This window comes from Schistocerca cancellata, chromosome 2, assembly GCF_023864275.1.
Source record: "Schistocerca cancellata isolate TAMUIC-IGC-003103 chromosome 2, iqSchCanc2.1, whole genome shotgun sequence".
Lineage (NCBI taxonomy): Eukaryota > Metazoa > Arthropoda > Insecta > Orthoptera > Acrididae > Schistocerca > Schistocerca cancellata.
In genome coordinates this window covers 149,399,551-149,418,456 of record NC_064627.1, presented here as the reverse complement: position 1 = coordinate 149,418,456, position 18,906 = coordinate 149,399,551, and positions in this window count along the sequence as shown.

Sequence of the window (18,906 nt, the reverse complement as noted above, 5' to 3'; positions counted from 1 at the left end):
TCTACCGGAAGTCTGAACCAACTATTTTTTAAAGAAACGATGCACTTTTTTAGCGGTGTTCGAAATACCGTGAAAGGCCATGTTCCGTCACACAACGTGTGATAAGGTTTGCAGTGAAATTCTCGCAGCAGTAACTGGATTACACGGAGGTAATAGTAATAAATATCCCTGGTGTAGACAAACAACTGAATGAGTTGAACGGAAATAAGTCGCCAGGACCTGATGGGAACTACGGTCACAGGTTCGAATCCTGCCTCGGGCATGGATGTGTATGATGTCCGTAGGTTAGTTAGGTTTAAGTAGTTCTAAGTTGTAGGGGCCTGATGACCTTAGAAGTTAACTCCCATAGTGCTCAGAGCCATCTGAAGCATTTTGAACCTGATGGGACTCCCAGTTGTCGCGCGGGATTAGCCGAGCGGTCTAGGGGCTGCAGTCATGGATTGTGCGGCTGGTCCCGGCGTAGGTTCGAGTCCTCCCTCGGGCATGGGTGTGTGTATTTGTCCTTAGGATACTTTAGGGTAAGTAGTGTGTAAGCTTAGGAACTGATGACCTTAGCAGTTAAGTCCCATAAGATTTCACACACATTTGAACATTTTTGAATCCCAGTTGATTATAGCATTTTTTCCTTACTTAGCTTGTATTTATTGCAAATCTCTCGCCCAGCGCAAAGTGTAAGCGACTGGAAGAAACCGCAGGTGACTCCTGTTCATAAGAATGGCAAACAAACGGACCCGCAGAATTACAGACCAATATCCTTAACCCGTAGTCTAGGGGTAGCGTCTTTCATTCATAATCAAAACGTGTTCGGTCCCGGGTTCGATCCCCAACATTGCCTAAATTTTGATAAATAATCAGCATTGGCGGCCGAAGACTTCCGGCATAAGAAGTCAGCCTCATTCTGCCAACGGCCTTGTCAGAGAGGACGGAGGAGCGGATAGAGGTTCAGGACACTCTCTTGTCCTAGGGGTGGGAAATTGCCCCTAAAGGCGGAAGAATCAGCAATGATCAACGACATGAGGATGCAGAAGGCAATGGAAACCACTGCATTAAAGACACGTAACGTGTATCCACAGGACATGTGGCCTGTAATTGAAGAAGTGTCATGATGATCTCTCCATTGGCAAAAGATTCCGGAATAGTCCCCCATTCGGATCTCCGGGAGGGGACTGCCAAGGGGGAGGTTACCATGAGAAAAAGATTGAATAATCTACGAAAGGATAACGTTCTACGAGTCGGGGCGTGGAATGTCAGAAGCTTGAACGTGGTAGGGAAACTAGAAAATCTGAAAAGGGAAATGCAAAGGCTCAATCTAGATATAGTAGGGGTCAGTGAAGTGAAGTGGAAGGAAGACAAGGATTTCTGGTCAGATGAGTATCGGGTAATATCAACAGCAGTAGAAAATGGTATAACAGGTGTAGGATTCGTTATGAATAGGAAGGTAGGGCAGAGGGTGCGTTACTGTGAACAGTTCAGTGACCGGGTTGTTCTAATCAGAATCGACAGCAGACCAACACCGACAACGATAGTTCAGGTATACATGCCGACGTCGCAAGCTGAAGATGAACAGATAGAGAAAGTGTATGAGGATATTGAAAGGGTAATGCAGTATGTAAAGGGGGACGAAAATCTAATAGTCATGGGCGACTGGAATGCAGTTGTAGGGGAAGGAGTAGAAGAAAAGGTTACAGGAGAATTTGGGCTTGGGACAAGAAATGAAAGAGGAAAAAGACTAATTGAGTTCTGTAACAAGTTTCAGCTAGTAATAGCGAATACCATGTTCAAGAATCACAAGAGGAGGAGGTATACTTGGAAAAGGCCGGGAGATACGGGAAGATTTCAATTAGATTACTTCATGGTCAGACAGAGATTCCGAAATCAGATATTGGATTGTAAGGCTTACCCAGTAGCAGATATAGACTCAGATCACAATATAGTAGTGATGAAGAGTAGGCTGAAGTTCAAGACATTAGTCAGAAGAATCAATACGCAAAGAAGTGGGATACGGAAGCACTAAGGAATGACGAGATACGTTTGAAGTTCTCTAACGCTATAGATACAGCAATAAGGAATAGCGCAGTAGGCAGTACAGTTGAAGAGGAATGGACATCTCTAAAAAGGGCCATCACAGAAGTTGGGAAGGAAAACATAGGTACAAAGAAGGTAGCTGCGAAGAAACCATGGGTAACAGAAGAAATACTTCAGTTGATTGATGAAAGGAGGAAGTACAAACACATTCCGGGAAAATCAGGAATACAGAAATACAAGTCGCTGAGGAGTGAAATAAATAGGAAGTGCAGGGAAGCTAAGACGAAATGGCTGCAGGAAAAATGTGAAGACATCGAAAAAGATATGATTGTCGGAAGGACAGACTCAGCATACAGGAAAGTCAAAACAACCTTTGGTGACATTAAAAGCAACGGTGGTAACATTAAGAGTGCAACGGGAGTTCCACTGTTAAATGCAGAGGAGAGAGCAGATAGGTGGAAAGAATACATTGAAAGTCTCTATGAGGGTGAAGATTTGTCTGATGTGATGGAAGAAGAAACAGGAGTCGATTGAGAAGAGATAGGGGATCCAGTATTAGAATCGGAATTTAAAAGAGCTTTGGAGGACTTACTTTCAAATAAGGCAGAAGGGATAGATAACATTCCATCAGAATTTCTAAAATCATTGGGGAAAGTGGCAACAAAACGACTATTCACGTTGGTGTGTAGAATATATGAGTCTGGCGATATACCATCTGACTTTCGGAAAAGCATCATCCACACAATTAAGAAGACGGCAAGAGCTGACAAGTGCGAGAATTATCGCACAATCAGCTTAACAGCTCATGCATCGAAGCTGCTTACAAGAATAATATACAGAAGAATGGAAAAGAAAATTGAGAATGCGCTAGGTGACGATCAGTTTGGCTTTAGGAAAAGTAAAGGGACGAGAGAGGCAATTCTGACGTTACGGCTAATAATGGAAGCAAGGCTAAAGAAAAATCAAGACACTTTCATAGGATTTGTCGACCTGGAAAAAGCGTTCGACAATATAAAATGGTGCAAGCTGTTCGAGATTCTGAAAAAAGTAGGGGTAAGCTATAGGGAGAGACGGGTCATATACACTATGTACAACAACCAAGAGGGAATAATAAGAGTGGACGATCAAGAACGAAGTGCTCGTATTAAGAAGGGTGTAAGACAAGGCTGTAGCCTTTCGCCCCTACTCTTCAATCTGTACCTCGAGGAAGCAATGATGGAAATAAAAGAAAGGTTCAGGAGTGGAATTAAAATACAAGGTGAAAGGATATGAATGATACGATTCGCTGATGACATTGCTATCCTCAGTGAAAGTGAAGAAGAATTAAATGATCTGCTGAACGGAATGAACAGTCTAATGAGTACACAGTATGCGTTGAGAGTAAATCGGAGAAAGATGAAGGTAATGAGAAGTAGTAGAAATGAGAACAGCGAGAAACTTAACATCAGGATTGATGGTCACGAAGTCAATGAAGTTAAGGAATTCTGCTACCTACGCAGTAAAATAACCAATGACGGACGGAGCAAGGAGGACATCAAAAGCAGACTCGCTATGGCAGAAAAGGCATTTCTGGCCAAGAGAAGTCTACTAATAGTTAGTTGCTATTTAAGATCTCTTTCAGAGAGGTTCCGTATGTTGTTAGAAAAAGTGAATCGTTCAGTTAAAAATGTATAGTTCAATAACTCGGTAGATTAAAAGATACAAAGGTTACCAATACACCAATTTACTTGTCCCTTCTCGTACTATAGTTTGCAGGGAACCTCGTTTCTAAACGTGGAACCATTTACGAAATATTCGGAGTTTCCAACATACGTGGTTCACACTGCATGATAACGGTTTTTGTGGAAACAGCTTCTCAGGTGCCCTATATGGTCCTCACAGTATATCTACGTCTCGCAACAAGAAAATGTTGCCACATGCGAGGAATTGTTTCCAAGTACCAGTGCGCCGTGGTAAGCTAGTAAATAGCAATGTTCTTTTATATAAGTTGCTAGACTTCTTTTTAGTGAATGAAGTTAGCAGGTGATTGTCGCGGAACTTTTACATTCTAATTCTGATATTCGACGTTGTGTTAACGTCATTCGCTTAAGGACAGGAATGAGACCTTTATCAGCTTTTCGGTGTTTATTTTCTAGTGCATGATCACTGACGTCCATTAGTCGCGGTAGGTCAGTTACAACAGATAAAAGAAGTGTAAATTCAGCGACTCAGGAGATTGTATGAGAAGCAAGGAGCTCGACTCGAAGTAGCTCGGCTGTGAATGGAGAGTTCTGAGTAGCCAGTAAGCTCTCACAGAACGATAATGTCGACATTAATGACACTTCTCAGTTGGAATTTTGGAGATGGTGGCGTAACATTTCGCGGGCCATTAAGTTCTTCGCCTTCTTCGCCGCTCAGATCAGATGTAGAAGTTGAAAAGCAATCAAGTCAGTTCCAAAACAACTCCAAGGTACCGAACCTCTCTTAAAATATTTGTGGTTGGTGACAAACATCGTTAACTTTTCCAGACAGGTAATACTTCAACTCTATGGCCGCACGAATGCGGTCCGGGTGTTAACTTCTGGATGAGTGTGTGTTTGTCGTGAGAGGCGAAAAAAAAGCGCAGACGGCAGTTACTTACGCCATCCTGCTAGACATTTAGCAGGAACTTTTGGCAACGAGTAAAATAAGTCGGTCCTTCATTATGGGCACAAGAATATACTGTGCAGGATTGTGCATATTACTTTCACGACTAGCCGAAATGTGAAGAACATTTCTCAGGTCATTAGTTTTTCTACTAAACTTGACGCTGTCTACCATGTTTCCCTCTCTTGTGTTAATCTTTTAACCTCTGATTTAAGGTGATTGATAAATCCAACATCTTCTGAAATCTGTTATACATATTCTAATCTTCTTTCTGCCTCAAATGTCTCCTCCTCCATCGCTCCTTCTAGTGATGAGTTAATTACTTCTGGATCCTGTAGAAGATGCCACACAAAATCATACCTTATTCTTGCAAGCGTCTTCCACAGATATTTGTCCTCACCCTTACTCTTCAGCACTTCTTAATTGCATACATCTGTCTCCTTAATTTTCTAATGTTCTTACCTGGCAGCACATTTCAAATAATTCCATTTTCTTCCCCTCCTAATTTTCGAAGGGGCATTTTCACTTACGAAAGACGCTTTGCACCGAAATTGCACAAGAACTTGATGAACTTGCCAGTGTGAAAGTCGTCGGCTCTATTGTCCTTTCATTTTCCCCCACAATATTTTTTTTTATCAAATCGCGAGCTTATGCATGTTTACTACGTTCAGCTTTGTGTTTCCGCCGATGCATTTCGTAGCTTTAGATACAAAACGACAGCCAATAGCAAACCTTCGCCGGTGGGTAACCATGAAGCGACATAGTTTCGAATGAATTTTCGCCAGTTTGGTCCTCGTTTTCGGTTGGTCTGTTCTGCACCTTACTTTGTCTGGTGACGATGCGAGATGGTTTCGAGATTCTACAGATCTGAAGATTATGAGTGAGGTGTTTGTGACAACTGTCGTGGTGTCTAATAGAAGACGACTAAGTCATTTCAGCTGTGCGCTATAAATGTCTGTACAGTCACAGTGCAATCATTCCACGTGTACAACATGCAGTGGTATCCTTTAGCGTCATGAAACGAAGTTGATTACAGGATCGAATAATATCTTTTTTCTCTGTCGTGTTGCAGATTCATATTCTCCTGCATTATAATTATTATCTTCTTAGAAGTCGTGTATGCAGGATAATTTTGTTACTTTTTTCGAGAAACACTGTGTTAGGTACGTTGAGAAACATTGTGGGCTTTGTGAATATCTGCATTGTTTTGAGAGCTGTATACTCTGAGAGAAAAAAATTGCGGCACCAGAAAGTAGATAATGTAGAGTAACGAAATTTTAAGAGTATGTTTGAGGGTATAGGTAACATATTTAAATGATTAACACTGCACGATCACAAATTAATGCAAGCGCGAGATCAGCTACTGAAAATGTGAAATGCTGGTATATTAGTAATTGGTGTAACAGTCAGAATGTTGGATGCATGCATGGAAACGTTACGCATTGTATTGTACACTCCTGGAAATGGAAAAAAGAACACATTGACACCGGTGTGTCAGACCCACCATACTTGCTCCGGACACTGCGAGAGGGCTGTACAAGCAATGATCACACGCACGGCACGGCGGACACACCAGGAACCGCGGTGTTGGCCGTCGAATGGCGCTAGCTGCACAGCATTTGTGCACCGCCGCCGTCAGTGTCAGCCAGTTTGCCGTGGCATACGGAGCTCCATCGCAGTCTTTAACACTGGTAGCATGCCGCGACAGCGTGGACGTGAACCGTATGTGCAGTTGACGGACTTTGAGCGAGGGCTTATAGTGGGCATGCGGGAGGCCGGGTGGACGTACCGCCGAATTGCTCAACACATGGGGCGTGAGGTCTCCACAGTACATCGATGTTGTCGCCAGTGGTCGGCGGAAGGTGCACGTGCCCGTCGACCTGGGACCGGACCGCAGCGACGCACGGATGCACGCCAAGACCGTAGGATCCTACGCAGTGCCGTAGGGGACCGCACCGCCACTTCCCAGCAAATTAGGGACACTGTTGCTCCTGGGGTATCGGCGAGGACCATTTGCAACCGTCTCCATGAAGCTGGGCTATGGTCCCGCACACCGTTAGGCCGTCTTCCGCTCACGCCCCAACATCGTGCAGCCCGCCTCCAGTGGTGTCGCGACAGGCGTGAATGGAGGGACGAATGGAGACGTGTCGTCTTCAGCGATGAGAGTCGCTTCTGCCTTGGTGCCAATGATGGTCGTATGCGTGTTTGGCGCCGTGCAGGTGAGCGCCACAATCAGGACTGCATACGACCGAGGCACACAGGGCCAACACCCGGCATCATGGTGTGGGGAGCGATCTCCTACACTGGCCGTACACCACTGGTGATCGTCGAGGGGACACTGAATAGTGCACGGTACATCCAAACCGTCATCGAACCCATCGTTCTACCATTCCTAGACCGGCAAGGGAACTTGCTGTTCCAACAGGACAATGCACGTCCGCATGTATCCCGTGCCACCCAACGTGCTCTAGAAGGTGTAAGTCAACTACCCTGGCCAGCAAGATCTCCGGATCTGTCCCCCACTGAGCATGTTTGGGACTGGATGAAGCGTCGTCTCACGCGGTCTGCACGTCCAGCACGAACGCTGGTCCAACTGAGGCGCCAGGTGGAAATGGCATGGCAAGCCGTTCCACAGGACTACATCCAGCATCTCTACGATCGTCTCCATGGGAGAATAGCAGCCTGCATTGCTGCGAAAGGTGGATATACACTGTACTAGTGCCGACATTGTGCATGCTCTGTTGCCTGTGTCTATGTGCCTGTGGTTCTGTCAGTGTGATCATGTGATGTATCTGACCCCAGGAATGTGTCAATAAAGTTTCCCCTTCCTGGGACAATGAATTCACGGTGTTCTTATTTCAATTTCCAGGAGTGTATTATCCGTGTATGCACTGTATTGGATGTCAGTTTGTGGGATGCCTGTTGCACCTGATCGGTCAATTCAGGGACGGTTAATGCTGTTTGTGGATGATGCGGGAGTTGTCGTCCGATGATGTCCCATATGTACTCGACTGGAGACAGATCTGGTGCAACGCAACATCTCAACCCTCCGTAAAACCTATTGGGTTACAACAACGGTATGTTATCCTGTTGGAAAACACCCCTTGGAATGCTTTTTATGAATGGCAACACAGCAGGTCGAGTCACCAAACTGACGTACAATTATGAGATCAGGGAGCACGGGGCAACCAGTGAGCCGTGTACAGCTCGCGTTCTTGCCGTTCATAGCTTGGCATCTTGTAATAGCGATAGTGGCGTCTCGTTTTCTTAGTGTGTTCACTGACGCCACTAAGTTTGCTCGCCTTGTTTGTCTGTGAGTGGCAGCAGCAGCGCTTATCGATAGCGCGTGTTGTGGTACCATCTTTGGAACGGCCTCTAGTATTTCCGGGTCGCCGTGTGTGTCGAGAGAGTTGAGTTGGGACGGGGCAGCAGTGAGGTCCGGTCAGCCAGTAGTCGCCCGACCGCTGGCGACGTGCATGCACTGTCCGACGGAAGGATGTGGTCGCGAGAGTGCACGACCACGTCAAGAACCGGATTCAGCGAGTTTTAGTTGAATGGACCACGATATTCGTGTAGTACAATTTTCACCTGTGTGTGTGTGTGTGTGTCCACCCGTCATGGCAATAAGCTGTCAGTTGACGATTTATACTGGGATATTTTCCGTGCCTGACTTGAGTGGGGACGACCATTGCTTGGTCGTTCATCTACATCTACATCCATACTCCGCAAGCCACCTGACGGTGTGTGGCGGAGGGTACGTTCAGTACCTCTATCGGTTCTCCCTTCTATTCCAGTCTCGTATTGTTCGTGGAAAGAAGGATTGTCGGTATGCCTCTGTGTGGGCTCTAATCTCTCTGATTTTATCCTCATGGTCTCTTCGCGAGATATACGTAGGAGGGAGCAATATACTGCTTGACTCTTCGGTCGTCGCAGCAGACGACGTGCATTTGATTTTCCAACCGCTTCTGGCCTCTCTGTGTTTGTGCCGACATATAATTCGTCCGTTGTTTCACAGCGACTGGTTTTAGTATTGTTTGAGAGATTGTTGAATTGTCTTTGTGGATCCGTGAGTATCTTGTGTGGTTTTTAATGTCCAGTTACTTAAATGCTGCCTGCGTTCTGGTGTCAGTAGTTTGGTTTCGGACGGAGCAGCGAGGAGGTCCGCAGCGCGGGGGTAGGGCGAGACCGCTGTCAGTTCGAGGGGCTGTAGCCGACGACCGAACCCAGGATGTTTGAAGTTGAGTGAACCTTGTCCAGTAGTGAAACCTCGACTGTTTGAGCTATAGCAGTTGTTTGTGTGTTGCTGCTCCCAGGGTCGGTGAGACTAACCGCGACAAGTGGAGTCTGTTAGGTTGGCGGAAGCTATTAGCCGTCTTCTACTGCTTGATGTTAGTTTGGATTTAGTGTTATTATTGTTGAAGTGCAATCAGCGGTATCTTACTGCCTGGTAGCCGCTTACGCCCCAGTTACCTGCCCTCGAGGTTAGCGTATTTTGCCGCAGCTTACTTTCCTCGTCTTGCCGATACTGTCCGGCATAGCGTGTAATATGACAGCTTCCTTGATTTGGGTATGAATAATTGATTTCCTTGCCTACCTGGGTTATAGTGATTCCTTCTGCCTTTGGGTGTTTTAAACACTGGAATCTGGAGACGCACTGCTGTCTGTCATTCCACTCTCGCCTGAACTATTTCATCGTTGTACTGGTTATCTGAAGTTAGGGAGTTTTGCTAAGAAGGTTGATCGGCGTTTAAACCGTCTCTAGTCTGAGTTGCCCTCCTTAGGTGAACATTCAGTCTCACCGCTTGCATAGCTGCAGTGACCTTCCTCAGGTCGATCCAGGGAGCACTGTCTGTGGATCACTCCGTCTTAGTTGGTCAAGTTGTCATAATTGTTTGAAATTTACCCTAATGTTTTAATGTGTAACTCACTTGTAATTAAGGCCTTCAGCCGTTGTGTATTCTGAAATTGCTTGTGGCCTTCAGCCGATCAATAATTTGCAATTCTTTCTTAATAAGGCCTTCAGCCGTTATTATAGCTTGTACAGTTTTGATTGTTTCAGAAGAAAATATCTTAGTATTTGTTAATGTGTAATTGCCTTCCTCAACTGGTAATTCAGGCCTTCAGCCGTTGTGTATCTCGAAATTGCTTGTGGCCTTCAGGCGTTAATTGTTTGTAACATTGCTTGTGACTTTCAGCCGACAAATAGTTTCCAATTCTGTCTTAATTAGGCCTTCAGCCGTCACTATAACTTGTTACAGTTTATTAAGATTGTTTAAAAAAAGGGTTTTAGTATTTTTAACGTGTAATTGTCCACTTTACTGGTAATTCAGGCCTTCAGCCGTTGTGTATTCTGAAATTGCTAGTGGCCTTCAGCCGACGAATAATTTGCTATTCTTCCTTAATAAGGCCTTCAGTCGTTACTATAGCTCGTGACAGTGTCTTGATTGTTTAAGAAGAAAATATCTTAGCATTTGTTAATGTAATAATAAGTTTATTGCAGTCAAATAGCCATACAAAATCAATGTACAGTGATAATAATAAGATAAATTAGAGATTTCACATATTGTGAAATTTGGTACAGAGCTCTATATGGTAACGTTTGCAAATTTGATGACACAGTTTACAGTCACACATTTCGTTTGGTTCATGATATGACGTGTTGCAAATAAGGTGGTGGAAACCATGGACTGCCAATCTGGTGATCGCGTGTCTCATTTCGAAGTTTTCCTTTGTCCATGTTCGGTCAATCATGGCACCTGTGCTGTAAAATTCTGGAGGTATGTCTTCCCTGTTTTCCATCAATGTTTTAAGTAGACTTTCCTAGGCGCTGCTATTGGGTAGCATCAGGATTGTCCGAAGGTCTTCAATGAGGAAGGGTTCCCTCACCGGCAGGTATACAAGTCTCGATCGTGTTGTTAATTAACATTAACACATTGTTAATGTGTAACTGCCTTCCTCACTTGTAATTCAGGCCTTCAGCTGTTGAGTAGTCTGAAGTTGCTTGTGGCCATTGTACTGGGACGCGAAATTGAAGCGTCACCCATCCACCAGTGTCAGCCCAGTTTGCAGGTGAATATAATTTTAATTTAGTGTTTTGTTTATGTATTTTTGTAATCTTTGTAATTGTTGTGAATTATCTAAAGTTTTGTATTTATTTTTTTATGTTTCATGTACAGAGAGGGCGGCGCAACGAACGGAGACAGCATCTTCACTGCCGGGGCCAGAGGGAAAATTGCTGGCCACTATACGTCGCGGGTCGACAGCCAGAGAGCAACAGAAGATCCTGAAACCGAGTTGTTGCGTCATGCTTCTAAAAACTGAAAAAATAAGATTTTGTTATTTTGTACAACAATGATGTCATAGAAAGTTTAATCATGTTGTAAATGGGCAGTCCTATCTTGTCAAGGCTCAGGTTCACCTCTATATGTAGGAAGATAAACTAGTGGACACTGCTAAAGTCCAAATACGTGTTCCGAGAATTTATTTATGAAGAATTATGTGAATGAATTATTAATTTATTTGAGAAGATTATTAATTGTGAAAACGTTCATCGCGAGTTTGAATCTGGAAAGTTTATTCAATGTGGTTCTAATATTTGTTAAATCAGATAACTTGCATTAATATAATGTCTGAGAAGAAACAAAACGACATCTAAATTGAAAAAAGTTTGTGCAAACAAATTGGACTGAGTGACGTAATTCTGCGCGTACGACTCAAATGATGACGTTTTACAGTTTCGTTCAAGAACCATTCAGAGACAATTTAAAAAGAATTTAAATAATTTTGAAGTGTGTTGTAACTGACGTAGGTGACGAAGTCTGCACATGGTCATATGTCAAAAGGAAATCATTTATACAAAACTTACGTCGTAACCCCCCCATGAACCATGGACCTTGCCGCTGGTGGGGAGGCTTGCGTGCCTCAGCGATACAGATGGCCGTACCGTAGGTGCAACCACAACGGAGGGGTATCTGTTGAGAGGCCAGACAAACATGTGGTTCCTGAAGAGGGGCAGCAGCCTTTTCAGTAGTTGCAGGGGCAACAGTCTGGATGATTGACTGATCTGGCCTTGTAACATTAACCAAAACGGCCTTGCTGTGCTGGTACTGCGAACGGCTGAAAGCAAGGGGAAACTACAGCCGTAATTTTTCCCGAGGACATGCAGCTCTACTGTATGATTAAATGATGATGGCGTCCTCTTGGGTAAAATATTCCGGAGGTAAAATAGTCCCCCATTCGGATCTCCGGGCGGGGACTACTCAGGAGGACGTCGTTATCAGGAGAAAGAAAACTGGCGTTCTACGGATCGGAGCGTGGAATGTCAGATCCCTTAATCGGGCAGGTAGGTTAGAAAATTTAAAAAGGGAAATGGATAGGTTAAAGTTAGATATAGTGGGAATTAGTGAAGTTCGGTGGCAGGAGGAACAAGACTTTTGGTCAGGTGATTACAGGGTTATAAATACTAAATCAAATAGGGGTAATGCAGGAGTAGGTTTAATAATGAATAAAAAAATAGGAGTGCGGGTTAGAAATTATTCAGGTAGTGAAAGGAGACGAAAATTTAATAGTCATGGGTGACTGGAATTCGTCAGTAGGAAAAGGGAGAGAAGGAAACATAGTAGGTGAATATGGATTGGGGGGAAGGAATGCAAGAGGAAGCCGCCTTGTAGAATTTTGCACAGAGCATAACTTAATCATAGCCAACACTTGGTTCAAGAATCATAAAAGAAGGTTGTATACCTGGAAGAATCCTGGAGATACTAGTAGGTATCAGATAGATTATATAATGGTAAGACAGAGATTTAGGAACCAGGTTTTAAATTGTAAGACATTTCCTGGGGCAGATGTGGATTCTGACCACAATCTATTGGTTATGAACTGCAGATTGAAACTGAAGAAACTGCAAAAAGGTGGGAATTTAAGGAGATGGGACCTGGATAAACTGACTAAACCAGAGGTTGTACAGAGTTTCAGGGAGAGCATAAGGGAACAATTGACAGGAATGGGGGAAAGAAATATAGTAGAAGAAGAATGGGTAGCTCTGAGGGATGAAGTAGTGAAGGCAGCAGAGGATCAAGTAGGTAAAAAGACGAGGGCTAATAGAAATCCTTGGATAACAGAAGAAATATTGAATTTAATTGATGAAAGGAGAAAATACAAAAATGCAGTAAATGAAGTAGGCAAAAAGGAATACAGACGTCTCAAAAATGATATCGACAGGAAGTGCAAAATGGCTAAGCAGGGATGGCTAGAGGACAAATGTAAGGATGTAGAGGCTTGTCTCACTAGGGGTAAGATAGATACTGCCTACAGGAAAATTAAAGAGACCTTTGGAGATAAGAGAACCACTTGTATGAATATCAAGAGCTCAGATGGCAACCCAGTTCTAAGCAAAGAAGGGAATGCAGAAAGGTGGAAGGAGTATATAGAGGGTTTATACAAGGGCGATGTACTTGAGGACAATATTATGGAAATGGAAGAGGATGTAGATGAAGACGAAATGGGAGATAAGATACTGTGTGAAGAGTTTGACAGAGCACTGAAAGACCTGAGTCGAAACAAGGCCCCGGGAGTAGACAACATTCCATTTGAACTACTGATGGCCTCGGGAGAGCCAGTCATGACAAAACTCTACCATCTGGTGAGCACGATGTATGAGACAGGCGAAATACCCTCAGACTTCAAGAAGAATATAATAATCCCAATCCCAAAGAAAGCAGGTGTTGACAGATGTGAAAATTACCGAACTATCAGTTTAATCAGTCACAGCTGCAAAATACTAACGCGAATTCTTTACAGACGAATGGAAAAACTGGTAGAAGCCGACCTCGGGGAAGATCAGTTTGGATTCCGTAGAAATGTTGGAACACGTGAGGCAATACTGACCTTACGACTTATTTTAGAAGAAAGATTAAGAAAAGGCAAACCTACGTTTCTAGCATTTGTAGACTTAGAGAAAGCTTTTGACAATGTTAACTGGAATACTCTCTTTCAAATTCTGAAGGTGGCAGGGGTAAAATACAGGGAGCGAAAGGCTATTTACAGTTTGTACAGAAACCAGATGGCAGTTATAAGAGTCGAGGGGCATGAAAGGGAAGCAGTGGTTGGGAAAGGAGTAAGACAGGGTTGTAGCCTCTCCCCGATGTTATTCAATCTGTATATTGAGCAAGCAGTAAAGGAAACAAAAGAAAAATTCGGAGTAGGTATTAAAATTCATGGAGAAGAAGTAAAAACTTTGAGGTTCGCCGATGACATTGTAATTCTGTCGGAGACAGCAAAGGACTTGGAAGAGCAGTTGAACGGAATGGACAGTGTCTTGAAAGGAGGATATAAGATGAACATCAACAAAAGCAAAACGAGGATAATGGAATGTAGTCAAATTAAGTCGGGTGATGCTGAGGGAATTAGATTAGGAAATGAGACACTTAAAGTAGTAAATGAGTTTTGCTATTTAGGGAGTAAAATAACCGATGATGGTCGAAGTAGAGAGGATATAAAATGTAGACTGGCAATGGCAAGGAAAGCGTTTCTCAAGAAGAGGAATTTGTTAACATCGAGTATAGATTTAAGTGTCGGGAAGTCGTTTCTGAAAGTATTTGTATGGAGTGTAGCCATGTATGGAAGTGAAACATGGACGATAACTAGTTTGGACAAGAAAAGAATAGAAGCTTTCGAAATGTGGTGCTACAGAAGAATGCTGAAGATAAGGTGGGTAGATCACGTAACTAATGAGGAGGTATTGAATAGGATTGGGGAGAAGAGAAGTTTGTGGCACAACTTGACTAGAAGAAGGGATCGGTTGGTAGGACATGTTTTGAGGCATCAAGGGGTCACAAATTTAGCATTGGAGGGCAGTGTGGAGGGTAAAAATCGTAGAGGGAGACCAAGAGATGAATACACTAAGCAGATTCAGAAGGATGTAGGTTGCAGTAGATACTGGGAGATGAAGAAGCTTGCACAGGATAGAGTAGCATGGAGAGCTGCATCAAACCAGTCTCAGGACTGAAGACCACAACAACAACATACGTCGTTACACTACACCATCAGCCGAGAAAAACTTTTGAGTTCCTTCTTAGTAAGGCCTTCAGCCGTCAGTGTAGTAAAATCCTTTAAAATGATTGTTGAGAGTTTTTTTTTAAATGAAGTGTATGTGTTTTCTGTGCAACCAACGGTAGCGTATTAGGACCCGTCCACACCTTTCCTGCTTTCCCTAAGTTCAAAAATGGTTCAAATGGCTCTGAGCACTATGCGACTTAACTTCTGAGGTCATCAATCCCCTAGCACTTAGAACTAATTAAACCTAATGAACCTAAGGACATCACACATATCCATGCCCGAGGCTGGATTCGAACCTGCGACCGTAGCGGTCGCTCGGTTCCAGACTGTAGCGCCTAGAACCACACGGCCACTCCGGCCGGCTTTCCCTAAGTCCCACGTTTCAACCAGGAGAGTGCTCCTGCTGTCATACGAATTCGCAGCCCAGACCATAACTGCAGGTGTAGGTCTTGTGTGTCCAGCACGCAAACAGATTGGGTGCAGTCCCTCAAGTCGACTCCTTCTAACCCAAACACGTTTATTACAGACACCGAGGCAGAACCAGCTTTCATTATAAAACACAACAGACCTCCTCTCTGCCCTCCAATGAGCTCTCGCTTGACACCACTGAAGTCGCAAATGGAGGTGGTTTGGGGTATGTGGAAAGCACGCTGTAGGGCGTCTAGGTCAGAGCTGTCGTTTAAGTAACCGATTTGTAACAGATCGTTGTTCACTGTGATGCCAACTGCTGCTCAAAGTGTTGTTGCAGATGCAGTACGATGCGCCAGGCCCACATGCCGAACACGACGGTCTTCCCTGTCGGTAGTGCCATGTGGCAGTCCGGAGCCCGGTCTTCTTGGGACGGTACATTCTCGTGGCCACCGCTGCCAGCAATCACAGTGGCTACATTCCTGCCAAGTCTTTCGCCAGTATCGCAGTAAGAACATCCAGTTTCTCGTAGCCCCGTTGCACGACCTCCTTGAAACTCAGTGAGCTCTTTATAATGGCGTCTTTGTCGCCTTAAAGGCATTCTTCTGTAACATCAATATACAGAGTCCAATCTCAAAGGTAACTAACGCTATCGACAGTTACTGTGTGTATTTAAAGCAAACCTATTTGCATCCCCATTGTGGCGCTAGTAGTCTTATGCCACTGGCGCTAAATCTGAATAGACATCACATCTCCGATGTAGAAATACGTCTACCAACTTTAGTTTATCCCACAACCCCTTTTTTGTGTTGAAATTTTTTCTGTTAGTGTATATGTACGAGGGTAAGTCAACAGGTATCTGCAAACAGTTTTTATAATTTATTACAATAACAGTACACAATTTTTATTGATATTTTTCAACATAGTCATTCAACTTTCACTTAGTACACTGTTGCGCAAGCTTTCAGATTTGCTCTTAAAAAGAGGTTCTTGACTCCACAGCAAGCCACGTGTCCTAAATGTTTAAGTGGATCATCTACAGAGATGGCTAGTTTCGGTAATGTTTATCTTCGTATTCAGAACCTTGACTGATCTGCATATAGTTCTTCACATCATCAGCAATTACTCGTCTGTTATTTAGAATCCAGGCAACGACTTGTTTAATATTGGTATAAACTGTGGCTGTAGATAAACTCCCTGCTATATCCTCATCCTTTACGCTCGTTTGATCGCTTTTGAACTGTTCAGGCTAGAGGTGAACGCTTCTCTATGACAAAATATTATCCTCCTATTGTGTTCAAAGTCTTCTATGAATTGCCGTTTCTGGTACACCTTCAAACTAAAAAACGCGTTACTGGACGCTGTTCTTCTATGGTGCAAACATAGAGTGGCATGACCGTCATGCCGTCGCAAAAGCGCAAAGCAGGCTGGTGTGATAACGCTGCAACCAACCATAGGCTGGTCAGTACATAAAGCAGTGTTGCCAACATAAAGACAATTAAACCAAAATTTCAGATACTTATCGACTTAACCTCGAGTACTGTACATTTTCTCTTAATTATTTCATTCATTTCAGTTGTTATCGTACGGAACATAGCCACCTGCTGCCGTGCTGTCATTTTGTTTACACTTGATGCTGCAGGTCTAGTCACATCTGTACTCAGATGTGGCATGAACAGTTGAGTGAATTAATCATACGCTACCAATGCGAACCATTAGCATAAAAATTCTGCTCTTTGCACGGATTAAGATTACAAGTGGAGAAAGGTAAATCGTCGGACTCTGTTCTAGAGGATTGGTGGTTTCTTAATGTAATACCCAGTGTTCAGGTGTGTTAGTGAGGTGCTCTATTGAACACATAATAGTGAATAGTAAGTGGAGATTTCTTCTTACACTAATTTTCTGATCTATATGGTTTAATGAAGTTTTCGAATAAAGATTCTTTTAAAGAATAAATTCAGTGTTTACAAGTATGAGCGCTCATTTAGCTATAAGCTGAAATTATACACCTTAAATAATTTTTACCCAGTTTCGTGATGAATGATTATTACTGTTTCATATTTAGGTATACAGCTATGCAGAATTCAGTCTCGTTGCACCTACATTAAGTAAGAGTGTCGGTGACTACTTCATTGAACATTTATAATCAGATAGCATTTCTAATTTGTTTTGATTCCCCTATACACTGAATATGAACATGAAAAACGTAATCTGGCTTCGAAGACCGAGTTCGGAGACGGAAAAGCCTATGATACGTGCAAGGAAAGAGGATGGGTTACTCTGAAACAACATAATTGACTTTTGAACTCGGACATTGACTGTAAACCTCGTTCTAGTCTGTCTGAAGAAGTGTAAAATCACGCCTTATAGGCTCCATTTGTGCAGGACAAATGCTTTGGTCACCTGTTGCCTAAACTACCTAATAACATGCAAACAGAGCTTGTGTTGTGAAAGCAATACTGTACGGTGACGCTGTCCCCGCCGTAGTACAACTTGAAGAACCGCATCAGCGTCGCCTTACCTGAATTGCTGAAAAGTTCGAACGGAAAATCAATGCAGGTACTGTAAGCATGCGTAGCGTGGTCACCGAACACACTCAAATATAAGCGAATGTAGCACGTTTCATATGAAAAAAGGATTAAGTATTCAGACAAACAGACAAGGTACACATGGTACAACATGTGAACCAAGGAACGGTGTATGAGACGAATGCACGAAATCCAGATGCATGAAAAATCCAATATAGTACCTGAACAGAGGTGATATAATGATACAACCATTACAGCTAAGGACAAGCATGGAATCAGAAAATTTAATACCCTTTCCGACCATGAAGCACAAAATTAATTACAACTACCTTCACAAGCCGTTAAGAAAAAGCTTGGCGTGCGAAAGAAGCGGTTTTTTTAGTCACACGATTTTTTACCGATGGATAACCGAGAGGCGGATAACCGATCATCACGTTTTATGATGCAATAGGAAATAGGAATAAAGCCTCAGCTTTATCCAAAATTCGAAGGCAATGCTGGAAGGTGACAATTTTATCTAATTTCAACAGTTTTGCACTTTCTAATCCTACAAATGCAACCCGAATGCTTGCCGCGATCTCACTGTTATGTCGAAAGCTGCTGCTCGAGTTCACCCTTCGAAGTACACAAGAGTCTTCGACACTTCTGCTCTGGTGTGCTGCCCAGGTAGAGAGAACGGGCGAAGTGCTTTTGTGCTTCAAACTGTACGACCCGTCGAACAGAGCAATGCGCACCTGGCGCTCAAATTGGGTGCTCCTAGTCAAAGCTCTAGCTTTGCTACAAGATATCCCTGCTCCTTCCTATACGGCAAAGAAGTGCTGCTCCTCGAACAGGGATTGCTGAGTGTCTGTTCAACAAGTGACTTACCCAAAGCGCTGGGGGTAGGATGTATAGAAGGAACTCGAGACAAAGCGATTGCCTTTCACCTTCTTCATCTCCATTTCCATATCAACATCTCATACCAACAGTGCAATATTACTGAAGAAATCTTTCTTTCTATTCTGTCTATATATCTATCGCTTGCGCCTTGTCCCGCAGTTACGCAGGGTCGGCCATGGTTAACCGGATGTGGTATGTTAAATTTAAGGGGTGGCCAGATGCCATTCCTGCCACCACCCCTTACCCCTCAGGACGGAATTAGTGTACCCTAGCTGTCTGCGTCGAGTGGAGATCGTGAAATAGTGTGAATGTGTTTCAGATGTCTGAGAGTCATGTGACTGAGTTGGGACGTGGGTACTACCCCGGTATTCACCTAGTTTGATGT